The sequence below is a fragment of the Hoplias malabaricus genome, chromosome 16 (genome assembly GCF_029633855.1).
Source record: "Hoplias malabaricus isolate fHopMal1 chromosome 16, fHopMal1.hap1, whole genome shotgun sequence".
Lineage (NCBI taxonomy): Eukaryota > Metazoa > Chordata > Actinopteri > Characiformes > Erythrinidae > Hoplias > Hoplias malabaricus.
The window spans coordinates 36,259,510-36,272,009 of NC_089815.1; positions in this window are offsets into that span (position 1 = coordinate 36,259,510).

The following is a 12,500-nucleotide window of genomic DNA, read 5'->3' on the forward strand; positions in this document are numbered from 1 at the left end:
GTTCAGATGCAGAGCCCCGGACATCGCTGTGCCTGCGGCCGCCGTTTTCGGACTGTCTCAGCGTAGGGGACTGGCCGCCTAAGTCTCCCAAAGATAGGTACGGGAAGGGTAAACAAAACCCATCCCTGGAAGCTGACCCGCAGCATGGGGTAGGATCCCTCTGCTTCTTTTTATGAAGCCTGGCAGGTGCCTACCCAAGGCGGGTCTGGTTTTCCGGTAGAGCAGCATCTCCACGTCGGTTGTCATCGTTCAGACACCTTCATTTCGTACTGCCCTCTGAAATCCTGACGGCCCCGCACTGGAAACGCCCATGCCCACGTTGTGCTCGGCCCGCCCGAAATAACCTCCTATGCAGAAGGGGTGCGACATGCCTGGGATCCTCTCTGACGTTGACGAGGGTCCAAGATTTCTTAACATGACATTCCTTAGCATAGAGGCGCTTGTACAAGTGTCCTTGTACCGCCCACTGGAGTTCCTGGCAATACGAAGAGGACGGAGATAAAAGGGAGATGACGAGGCACCAATAAGGGAATGTTTGGGTTGATGGAACGAGACATGATCTAATAATGGTGTACGTGACTGGGGTCCTATATATGGCTTGGATTTGTTCAATAAATTCAAGAGATAAGAGAGAATCTTTGACTGTCTGTCTTATTCCTCTCTTCTCCTCAAAGAATTCTTTGAGCGTCGATCTTTCTTCCTGGTGATACTTAATCATTAATTTTAAGTTTGCCATAATAATTAACATTCCCTAATCAGAAGCCCTGGATGAACAGAGAGGTTCGCACTCTGCTCAAAGCCAGAGATGCTGCCTTCAGATCAGGATGCAGGGAAGCATACAGCTTGGTCAGAGCTAACCTGAGGAGAGGAATAGCTATAGCCAAGCACTGCTACAAACGCCGGTCCTGATTCACAAAAAAAACAAAAGCAGATGCACATAAATGGAAAAACCTAATGCGTACAAAAGAAGGGCAAAAAACAAGACTGGTGGTCTGAGATTTCTTACCATGGCATCCCTCAGCATAGAAGCGCTCAGGGTACGAGCGTCCTTTGTACCGCCCACTGGAGTTCCTGGCAATATGAAGAGACTAATAGCTATAGCCAAGCACTGCTACAAATGCCGGATTGAGGAGCACTTTACCTCCTCTGACCCTCGGTGTACGTGGCAGGGAATACACGCCCTGACTGACTATAAACCAACTAGCTTTGTTCCATTTACCAACAGTGCTTCACTCCCTGATAAGCTGAACAACTTTTACGCTCGTTTCGACCAGATGATAATGATATCTTCAATAAACGATCCTCCACCGATGACAACCCACTTGTACTTTCCACTTCGGACGTCAGTCGCATGCTGAGTAGAGTGAATGCACGGAAGGCAGCTGGCCCTGATGGTGTACCTGGCCGTGTGCTGAGTGCTTGTGCTGTGGAACTTGCGGGTGTCTTCGCTCTCAACAGAACTACACACTGCATAACCCACCTCAATAATTTCCAAGTGCTTTAAAAGACTAGTTCTTTCTCACTTGAAATCCTGCCTGCCTGCTACGCTGGACCCACACCAGTTTGCTTATCATTGCAACAGATCCACCGAGGACGCTATCTCAACAGCACTACACACTGCACTAACCCACCTCGCTTGGAAGCATAAGGAAGCATAAAGTAATCTAAATCTCCCTGGTAGGCGGCTGCGTCGACCTTGGACCTCAGAAAATAAAGTGGACCCACACCAGCAGATGACATGGGACACCAAACCGCCACTGACTGTGGAAACTTTACAGGGTAGCTCGAACAATGTGGATTCCGTGCCTCTCCTCTCTTCCTCCAGATTCTGGGACCTTGATTTCTATAGGAAATGGTCCTTGGTCTTCCAGGACCAAGATGGCATCGCGATCACACTGCGAGGCTCAGCGTCTTACCGGTTTTAGTGATGTTATACTTCTGTACTTAGCTATCTCCAGTTTTCTTGCGCAAATAACTCTTGCGAACTACAGTTACGACAGACAGACACTTTTGGAAATTAACATTCACTGCACAAACACCGGATTCAGCATCGGTTGGACTTTAACCAGCTTCAAAACAACACCCCTCCCCCATCTTGGACTTTCCGATCATCTTTCTTTGTTCCTGCTTCCCAAATACACTCCAGTCATGCAGAGGATTAAGCCTTCAACCAGAACTGTAAAGTTCTGGATGGATGGGGCTGACTCCTTCCTTCAGCAACAGTTCCAGCACACCGACTGGAGTGAGTATGCTGCCCGAGCCTGCACAGGCTCACACATCCACTTGGACACCTACACTAACTCTGTCCTGAAATGCATCAACAAGCGCTCAGGGTACAAGCGTCCTCTGTACCGCCCACTGGAGTCCCTGGCAATATGAAGAGACTAATAGCTATAGCCAAGCACTGCTACAAACGACGGATTGAGGAGCACTTTACCTCCTCTGACCCTCGGCGTATGTGGCAGGGAATACACACCCTGACTGACTATAAACCAACTAGCTTTGTTCCATCTACCAACAGTGCTTCACTCCCTGATGAGCTGAACAACTTCTACGCTCGTTTCGACCAGATGATATTGATATCTTCAATAAACGATCCTCCACCGACGACAACCCACTTGTACTTTCCAATTCGGACGTCAGTCACATGCTGAGCAGAGTGAATGCACAGAAGGCAGCTTGCCCTGATGGTGTACCTGGCCGTGTGCTAAGAGCTTGTGCTGTGGAACTTGCGGGTGTCTTCGCTCACATCTTTAATGTTTCGCTTGCCCAGGCAGCTGTACCATCTATCTTTAAGTCAGCCATTATTGTGCCTGTGCCTAAGCATTCTACTGCTTCAGACTTTAATGACTTTCGACCTGTAGCACTCACCCCAATAATTTCCAAGTGCTTTAAAAGACTAGTTCTTTCTCACTTGAAATCCTGCCTGCCTGCTACGCTGGACCCACACCAGTTTGCTTATCGTTGCAACAGATCCACCGAGGACGCTATCTCAACAGCACTACACACTGCACTAACCCACCTCGCTTGGAAGCATAAAGTAATCTAAATCTCCCTGGTAGGCGGCTGCGTTGACCTTGGACCTCAGAAAATACAGTGGACCCACACCAGCAGATGACATGGGACCCCAAACCGCCACTGACTGTGGAAACTTTACAGGGTACCTCGAGCAATGTGGATTCCGTGCCTCTCCTCTCTTCCTCCAGATTCTGGGACCTTGATTTCTATAGGAAATGGTCCTTGGTCTCCCAGGACCAAGATGGCATCGCGATCACACTGCGAGGCTCAGCGTCTTACCAGTTTTAGTGATGTTATACTTCTGTACTTAGCTATCTCCAGTTTTCTTGCGCAAATAACTCTTGCGAACTACAGCTACAAGAGACAGACTCTTTTGGAAATTAACATTCACTGCACAAACACCGGATTCACGCAATCTTTGACTGTCTGTCTTATTCCTCTCTTCTCCTCAAAGAATTCTTTGAGCGTCAATCTTCCTTCCTGGTGATACTTAATCACTAATTTTAAGTTTGCCATAATAATTAACATTCCCTAATCAGAAGCCCTGGATGAACAGAGAGGTTCGCACTCTGCTCAAAGCCAGAGATGCTGCCTTCAGATCAGGACGCCGGGAAGCATACAGCTTGGTCAGAGCTAACCTGAGGAGAGGAATAGCTATAGCCAAGCACTGCTACAAACGCCGGTCCTGATTCACAAAAAAAACAAAAGCAGATGCACATAAATGGAAAAACCTAATGCGTACAAAAGAAGGGCAAAAAACAAGACTGGTGGTCTGAGATTTCTTACCATGGCATCCCTCAGCATAGAAGCGCTCAGGGTACGAGCGTCCTTTGTACCGCCCACTGGAGTTCCTGGCAATATGAAGAGACTAATAGCTATATCCAAGCACTGCTACAAACGCCGGATTGAGGAGCACTTTACCTCCTCTGACCCTCGGCGTATGTGGTAGGGAATACACACCCTGACTGACTATAAACCAACTAGCTTTGTTCCATGTACCAACAGTGCTTCACTCCCTGATGAGCTGAACAACTTTTACACTCGTTTCGACCAGATGATATTGATATCTTCAATAAACGATCCTCCACCGACGACAACCCACTTGTACTTTCCACTTCGGACGTCAGTCGCATGCTGAGCAGAGTGAATGCACGGAAGGCAGCTGGCCCTGATGGTGTACCTGGCCGTGTGCTAAGAGCTTGTGCTGTGGAACTTGCGGGTGTCTTCGCTCTCAACAGCACTACACACTGCACTAACCCACCCCGCTTGGAAGCATAAGGAAGCATAAAGTAATCTAAATCTCCCTGGTAGGCGGCTGCGTTGACCTTGGACCTCAGAAAATACAGTGGACCCACACCAGCAGATGACATGGGACCCCAAACCGCCACTTACTGTGGAAACTTTACAGGGTACCTCGAGCAATGTGGATTCCGTGCCTCTCCTCTCTTCCTCCAGATTCTGGGACCTTGATATCCATAGGAAATGGTCCTTGGTCTCCCAGGACCAAGATGGCGTCACGATCACACTGCGAGGCTCAGCGTCTTACCGGTTTTAGTGATGTTATACTTCTGTACTTAGCTATCTCCAGTTTTCTTGCGCAAATAACTCTTGCGAACTACAGTTACGACAGACAGACACTTTTGGAAATTAACATTCACTGCACAAACACCGGATTCAGCATTGGTTCGACTTTAACCAGCTTCAAAACAACACCCCACCCCCATCTTGGACTTTCCAATCATCTTTCTTTGTTCCTGCTTCCCAAATACACTCCAGTCATGCAGAGGATTAAGCCTTCAACCAGAACTGTAAAGTTCTGGATGGATGGGGCTGACTCCTTCCTTCAGCAACAGTTCCAGCACACCGACTGGAGTGAGTATGCTGCCCGAGCCTCCACAGGCTCACACATCCACTTGGACACCTACACTAACTCTGTCCTGAAACACATCAACAACTGTGTGGACTGACTTTGACTGTCTGTCTTATTCCTCTCTTCTCCTCAAAGAATTCTTTGAGCATCGATCTTTCTTCCTGGTGATACTTAATCATTAAATTTAAGTTTGCCATAACAATTAACATTCCCTATTCAAATGCCCTGGATAAACAGAGAGGTTCGCACATTGCTCAAAGCCAGAGATGCTGCCTTCAGATCAGGACGCCGGGAAGCATACAGCTTGGCCAGAGCTAACCTGAGGAGAGGAATAGCTATAGCCAAGCACTGCTACAAACGCCGGTCCTGATTTACAGAAAAAAGAAAAGCAGATGCACATAAATGGAGAAACCTAATGCATACAAAAGAAGGGCAAAAAACAAGACTGGTGGTCCGAGATTTCTTGGCATGGCATCCCTCAGCATAGAAGCGCTCAGGGTACAAGCGTCCTTTGTACCGCCCACTGGAGTTCCTGGCAATATGAAGAGACTAACAGCTATAGCCAAGCACTGCTACAAACTCTGGATTGAGGAGCACTTTACCTCCTCTGACCCTCGGCGTATGTGGCAGGGAATACACACCCTGACTGACACTGACACACCCATCTCAGTTACCTCCATCGTGTATATTTGTAATATTGTACTATAGTGAGAAAGGTTTATTCTATTTTATTTCACTCAGCATGTAGCCAGATAGGCTATTTACTTTGGTGCAGTTTATTATATAAAGTTTATGCACTTTATTAACAAGTTTTCCAGTGTCTGCAGTCATCTTTCTCTAAAACTCACACAAAGACATTATTTGAACTATAATTCCAAAACACCTCAAGTCTGCCTCCTTTGTACTAATTTTGGATTGTTTTCTCACTGATGATTTGTCAAAATAGCTAAAGTTCAGATTTTAAGTAAATTTGCCTTTTGAAAAACTGCCTCCTTTGTACTAATGTAGGATTGTTTTCACAGTGCAAAAAGTGGCATATTGATTAGTCAAAATAGCTCTGATATGTTGTAACCTTATTTTAAGTAGTTTTTGTCTTTTGAAAAACTGCCAATAGGTAAAGATATTTTTACATAAATTTATACAAAAAACAACCCTCAGCTACTTGTAAAAAGGACATTTTTACTTAAACATTTAAAAACCCAAGTAAAAGAATATTATCAGGACATTTTTTCTTGTTTTAAGTCAAAATATCTCACCCCATTGGCAAAGTGTTTTTCTTGACAAGTAAATATGACTCAAATTAAACTTAAATACTATTTTTGAGCAATTTTTACTTAACTGAATTTTTTATTTATATTTCTCAAGGTTTTTGTAGGTTTCACATCAAATAATACTGCATTAGATCAACAAATATAAACTAAAAAGCTTAAATAATTCTTTATTGTGTGTATTCTAAATAAACAAGTATTATTTCATTATATTTTTGAAAGATTATAATAATAATTATCAGCAGCTGAGAAAACTGCCAAAGTACCAAAATATTTTTTATTTGTTGAGACTGTTGCCCTAAACTAAACTCCTGAAAGTCTGTGCCTGCTGTGACTCTCAGAGCTTTGTCAGTCAACACAGTTCACACTATCACCCATCCCCCCGTTTTAGCACCTAGTAGTGGCTTAATGTACATAACAAAATGTGGCCTAATGGGTTGCAAATTACCCCAGCACTGCCATTTGGCAGCCTCTGGTAGAAAAAGGGGGTATATGAAAATCCTGATAGTTCTAGTGTTGACATTCTGACTGGTGTTCGCTCAGAAGCTTTTAAATTTTTCGCTTCCACCTTAAGTAATGCAGCAGTAACATTAGCTAACTTGAAAATTTGAAAGTAAGGCGTTCGGACAAGAGTTTCAGAAGGGCAGGCTGGCTCACTGTGGTTACGTGTTTGTCGGTTTACTGGCATTATACATATATCAAAGATAGTTGGAAACTTTGTGAAAGGACGTTTGTGTTGCCTTATCAAAGTAGCCAACACTTTAAAAATGTTAATGTCTATGGATGTTGGGCATGTTAAAAGTATTAAAAACATTACAAAACACTTCAACGAATGATAAATATATACGCCATCCCAATCCCAATATATTTGCCTGTAATGGAATATATTGGAATCGGGACGTTCCGGGAGCCACCTGGTGGATTGATGCAAAAGTGCGGGTAAAAGGCCCAAACTTTGAGGATTTTTAGCTCTCACCACGTGTGCCCAGGACCCGACCCCGGGCTCTGCAAAGTAAATCGTCTAGGGGGCGCCGCGCGCTAGGCCGATAAGGTCCACCAAGCGGCGTATCATATATGTGGATTGGGATGGTGTGGTACTACGAAGAGGTAAGCAACTGCTATTTTGTCCACTAAATGGCTTTTCGGAACTAAGACCCCACCACCACCTGTTAGGTCTAAATGGAATTGTGGACCCATTTGTGGCCACATACTTATATATGTTAAGATAGGATAAATCTCCTTCAAAATTATATTGAACAAAAAAATCTGAATTAAAAAAGGGCTTTTTTCAGCAGTAAATTCAGTGGTGGTTGAAGTGAGGGGTATATATATCTATGTTTGTGTGCGCTTTTAAACGTATTTATGTTTATATAAATATTATGTTTGTATAATGTTTATACAAAATCTCATAAACATTGTTCAGAACATTAAACACTGGAATTGTTTCCGTTATTTGGTAAGTTAAGGCTTTATGTTGTTTCAGCAATAACGCCATACACCAGTTGGTGGCAGTAAAGCATCATGATTCACGAAATACACAAACTTAACGTGTTAACACGTTCATAACGCGTCAATACCTTAACGTGTTAACACGAAATTATACGCTACGTGTCAACACGGAGAATCCAACACGTTTAGAGCATAATTTAAAACAAATGAAAAAAAAACAGAGGAATTCAAGTTTATAAAGTGTATTGGACTAAAAACAATAAGCTTGTAGCCTACTTAGTGTATACTCAAATACCTACATGCAAAATTGAGCCATGCTTTGGTACTGCGTTCTTATAATGTTTTTTGTGAATTGACTACACTCGGCTCAGAGTCACAGTCAGAAAACAGCGTTGGCCCACAGCAGGCTCAGTGTCACTTTTCTGAGTGTTCTTCGTCAGTAGTCATGGGGGTCCAGGTGTAAGGAATGTCGTTGGTCTCTAAGCGTATTGGATTTGACCATGTTTTTTATGAGATTTTGTATTAACATTATACATATATAAATACGTTTAAAAGCACACACACACACACACACACACACACACACATATATATATATATATATATATATATATATATATATATATATATATATATATATATATATATATATATATATATAAACCCCTCACTTCAACCACCACTGAACTGCTGAAAAAGCCCTTTTTTAATTCAGAATTTTTTGTTCAATTTCATTTTGAAGGAGATTTATCCTCTCTTAATTTATATATAGAAGTAGATACACATAATTAAATAAAACATGAGTAACTTAATGTATCGTTAAACATACAATACGTTTACAGAAAGAGGAGGATCTGGAAAGTTAATTTCACCATGGGTTTGTATTGACACTGTATTGTTTAGCAGTATGCTATTAAAAGAATGCACATAATTTATCAATGTCAAATCTCAGTATGTGTCACACACATAGTGTGAGAGAATAGTGATGTTTGTTTGATATACAATTATGAAAAGCTTTAGAGCATGTTATGAATGAAGTTATATAATAATATGCATGTTTACAAATTTTAAGGTACTAAACACCAGAGGTTTTTTATTGTGAAAAATTAACTTCCAGTTGCTATGGGGATCAGCTTACTAATATTGCTGTCTTCACACTGCTCACGTAGGGCTCAACGTAGCCATAGGTCAGTGCTTCGCTCACTATGTTATGAATAATTCAGATGAAACGTAGGGACTACGTTCACAAAGGATTTATGTTTCGTGTCAGCTACAGTGTGTGATGTAAATCCAATCATGAATATGTAAGTAGGCCCGTATGGATTAGTTAAATGCTGTTTTAACTACAGTAACTGAAAAATATCACTGGTGAACGAGACAAAATACATATTCAATTATAACTGATATCACAACAAAAATATAGAATTAGAAACAGTACATAAAAACCCAAACAAAGTGTAGTGTAGCGAAACTGGTGGACTCTCTCTTTGTCTGTGTGTAGATGGATATAATCTCGGTGTGGGGACTAAAACTTGTTTACAGACTCACATTTTTAGTTATACAAATACACGCATTTTTGTGTGTGTACGATTGTTTACATGTGTAAGGAAGAGACGTTATAAAAAATAACTAAATACTCTATAAAGGACTTAAATCCAGGATAATAAGTCTGAATTAATGAAGACACGGCCCCTGTGCATAACTCGTGCGGGAGTTTAAATATCATTTGATTAGAATACAACACTTTTCATGTGTTTAATGAATATATTTTTTGTTAAATATTGGTTTTAATCATAACATAAATGTGTCGCTTTGTCAGTTAGCAAAGTTACATCAGCCAGTAATGTTAAGCTACAGCCCGGTCTCACACCTACTCGTGATATAGTAATCTGCAATTCGTGACATATCGCATATTTTCAGCATGAATTGCAGTCTCCTATATATGTGACTATATCACAAGTAGGTGTGAGACCAGGTTGTAAGCTATCACTACCTCGGGATGTAAAGGTCTTCCATGTGTCTTAGCAAATTACAAATAATTAAAATAAATGTTTTACAGTTACTGAAAGACATCTACGAAGAAATGTACTGCTTAAATATAATATATAACACTTGTGTCAAATATATTGCAATTGGGATGGTTAAAGTAAAGACTTATACATTTTGGGAAAACATTTTATATAGTTAAAAAAAATACATGTTTCCATACAGCCCAAGTCCCTCTGATCCTTTTTCTGTAATTAGAAGTGTAAAATTCTACTGTCAAAAACCCATATATGTTTTTGACTGGAATATATTGGAAGTTGGATTATCAGATCTTGGCTTAGGAGTGAAATATCTTCAAAGTAAGACCAGTTTCGTCTAAGTCTGAGTGTCATCAACTCAGGGTGTGAGTTTGGAGATGATTGGAGGACATAAATTTTTTCACTTAAAAACAACTCATAGGGGGACCCCTTTTAGTTTTTTTGAGTGAAAATATTTATTCTCTCCAATCTTCTCCAAACTCACACGCTGAGTAAGATAGACCCAGACAAAGATAGACCCGTTTGTAAAAACCTCTTATGTTGTTCTGAAGCTGAGATCTGATAATCCTACTTCCAATATATTCAAGTCAAAAAAAAATATATGGATTTTGGACAGTAGAATTTTACAACTCCAAAGACAGATATGAGATCAGGGAGTCATGGGATATATGGCTAAATGTATTTTTAGACATTACAATTATGTTTTCCTAAAACGTGCTCTGATGACAATATGTAGTGATGGGACACCATCCCACTTTGAACATATTTGACACAATATATATGGTAATTGAACAAGCATCCCACTTACAATATATTTGAAGCCATAAGGATGTATGGTAATTGGACAACCATCTCATTTCCAATATATTTGACACCATCAGGATATAGGGGAATTGGACAACTATCCCACTTACAATATATTTGACACCATCAGGATGTATGGGAATTGGACAACCATCCCACTTCCAATATATTTGACACCATCAGAATATATTGCAATTGGACAACCATCCCACTTCCAATATATTAGACACCATCAGGATAACCATCCCACTTCCAATATATTTGACACCATCAGAATATATTGCAATTGGACAACCATCCCACTTCCAATATATTAGACACCATCAGGACAACCATCCCACTTCCAATATATTTGACACCATCAGAATATATTGCAATTGGACAACCATCCCTCTTCCAATATATTTGACACCATCAGGATGTATGGGAATTGGACAACCATCCCACTTCCAATATATTTGACACCATCAGAATATATTGCAATTGGACAACCATCCCACTTCCAATATATTAGACACCATCAGGACAACCATCCCACTTCCAATATATTTGACACCATCAGAATATATTGCAATTGGACAACCATCCCACTTCCAATATATTAGACACCATCAGGACAACCATCCCACTTCCAATATATTTGACACCATCAGAATATATTGCCATTGGACAACCATCCCTCTTCCAATGTATTTGACACCATCAGAATATATTACAATTGGACAACCATCCCACTTCCAATATATTTGACACCATCAGAATATATTGCAATTGGACAACCATCCCACTTCCAATATATTTGACAGCAATTGGACAACCATCCCACTTCCAATATATTCGGAGGCCGGAAATACCCCATCCCAAACCCAATATAATATACATGTGTTGGGACATTCCATGTGCCACCTGGTGGACTGATGAAAAATTGCGGATAAAAGGCCCAAACTTTGATTATTCATATCTCTTTCCACGTGAGGAGTAGAGACTCAGCGAGGGCGCGGAACTTCGTGGCGTGTTCCCCTGAGCGCACTGGACCCGCTCTCGGGCTCGGCAAAAATCATTTAACGGGCGCCGCGCGCTAGCGCTCTGGTCCCGTCCGATGGCAATATACCATATGTGGATTGGGATGTTGAGTGGCTTTCTTAAGTTAAGGCTTTATGTTGTTTCAGCAATAACGCCATACACCAGTTGGTGGCAGTAAAGCATCATGATTCACGAAATACACAAACTTAACGTGTTAACGCGAAATTATACCCTACGTGTCAACACGGAGAATCCAACACGTTTAGAGCATAATTTAAAACAAATGAAAAAAAAAAAAAAAAACAGAGGAATTCAAGTTTATAAAGTGTATTGGACTAAAAACAATAAGCTTGTAGCCTACTTAGTGTATACTCAAATACCTACATGCAACATTGAGCCATGCTTTGGTACTGCGTTCTTATAATGTTTTTTGTGAATTGACTACACTCGGCTCAGAGTCACAGTCAGAAAACAGCGTTGTCCCACAGCAGGCTCAGTGTCACTTTTCTGAGTGTTCTTCGTCAGTAGTCATGGGGTAGTACTTCGCTGTCTAGCTTATATAATCCCTCTATTTTTTTGTAACCCTTATTTTGACCCAAATTTTGAATCTGCCCCTTCAGCTGTCCTAGGTGGGGAAAAGGTAATCCCCCCCAATATTGGACTTAAGTCCCCTCTCTATTTATCTTCTATGTATTTTATAACAACAATCGTATTTCTAAGATTCTCAATGATCTTTTTAATATTTGTTGATTAGAGGTGCATGGGAAGAGGAAGGCCTTAAAGATGACTTTCCATTTCTGTCCATAGGGGTGTGTTTTGTTTTTTAAATTTATTTATTTATTTTTAATGTATAGTTAAACAAATCATGTTCCTCGGCTGTGCAGCCCAGTAGTACCAGAGGTGATTAGGACATCTAATACCCCCTCTATCATACGGTAGATACAGTAGCCTGGGGTGTCTGTTGTTTCATAAAATTGTTTTTTAAGTGAGACAATACATTTTTTTGGTGGTGGTAAAGTATAATTTCTGCATGACCCAGTATTA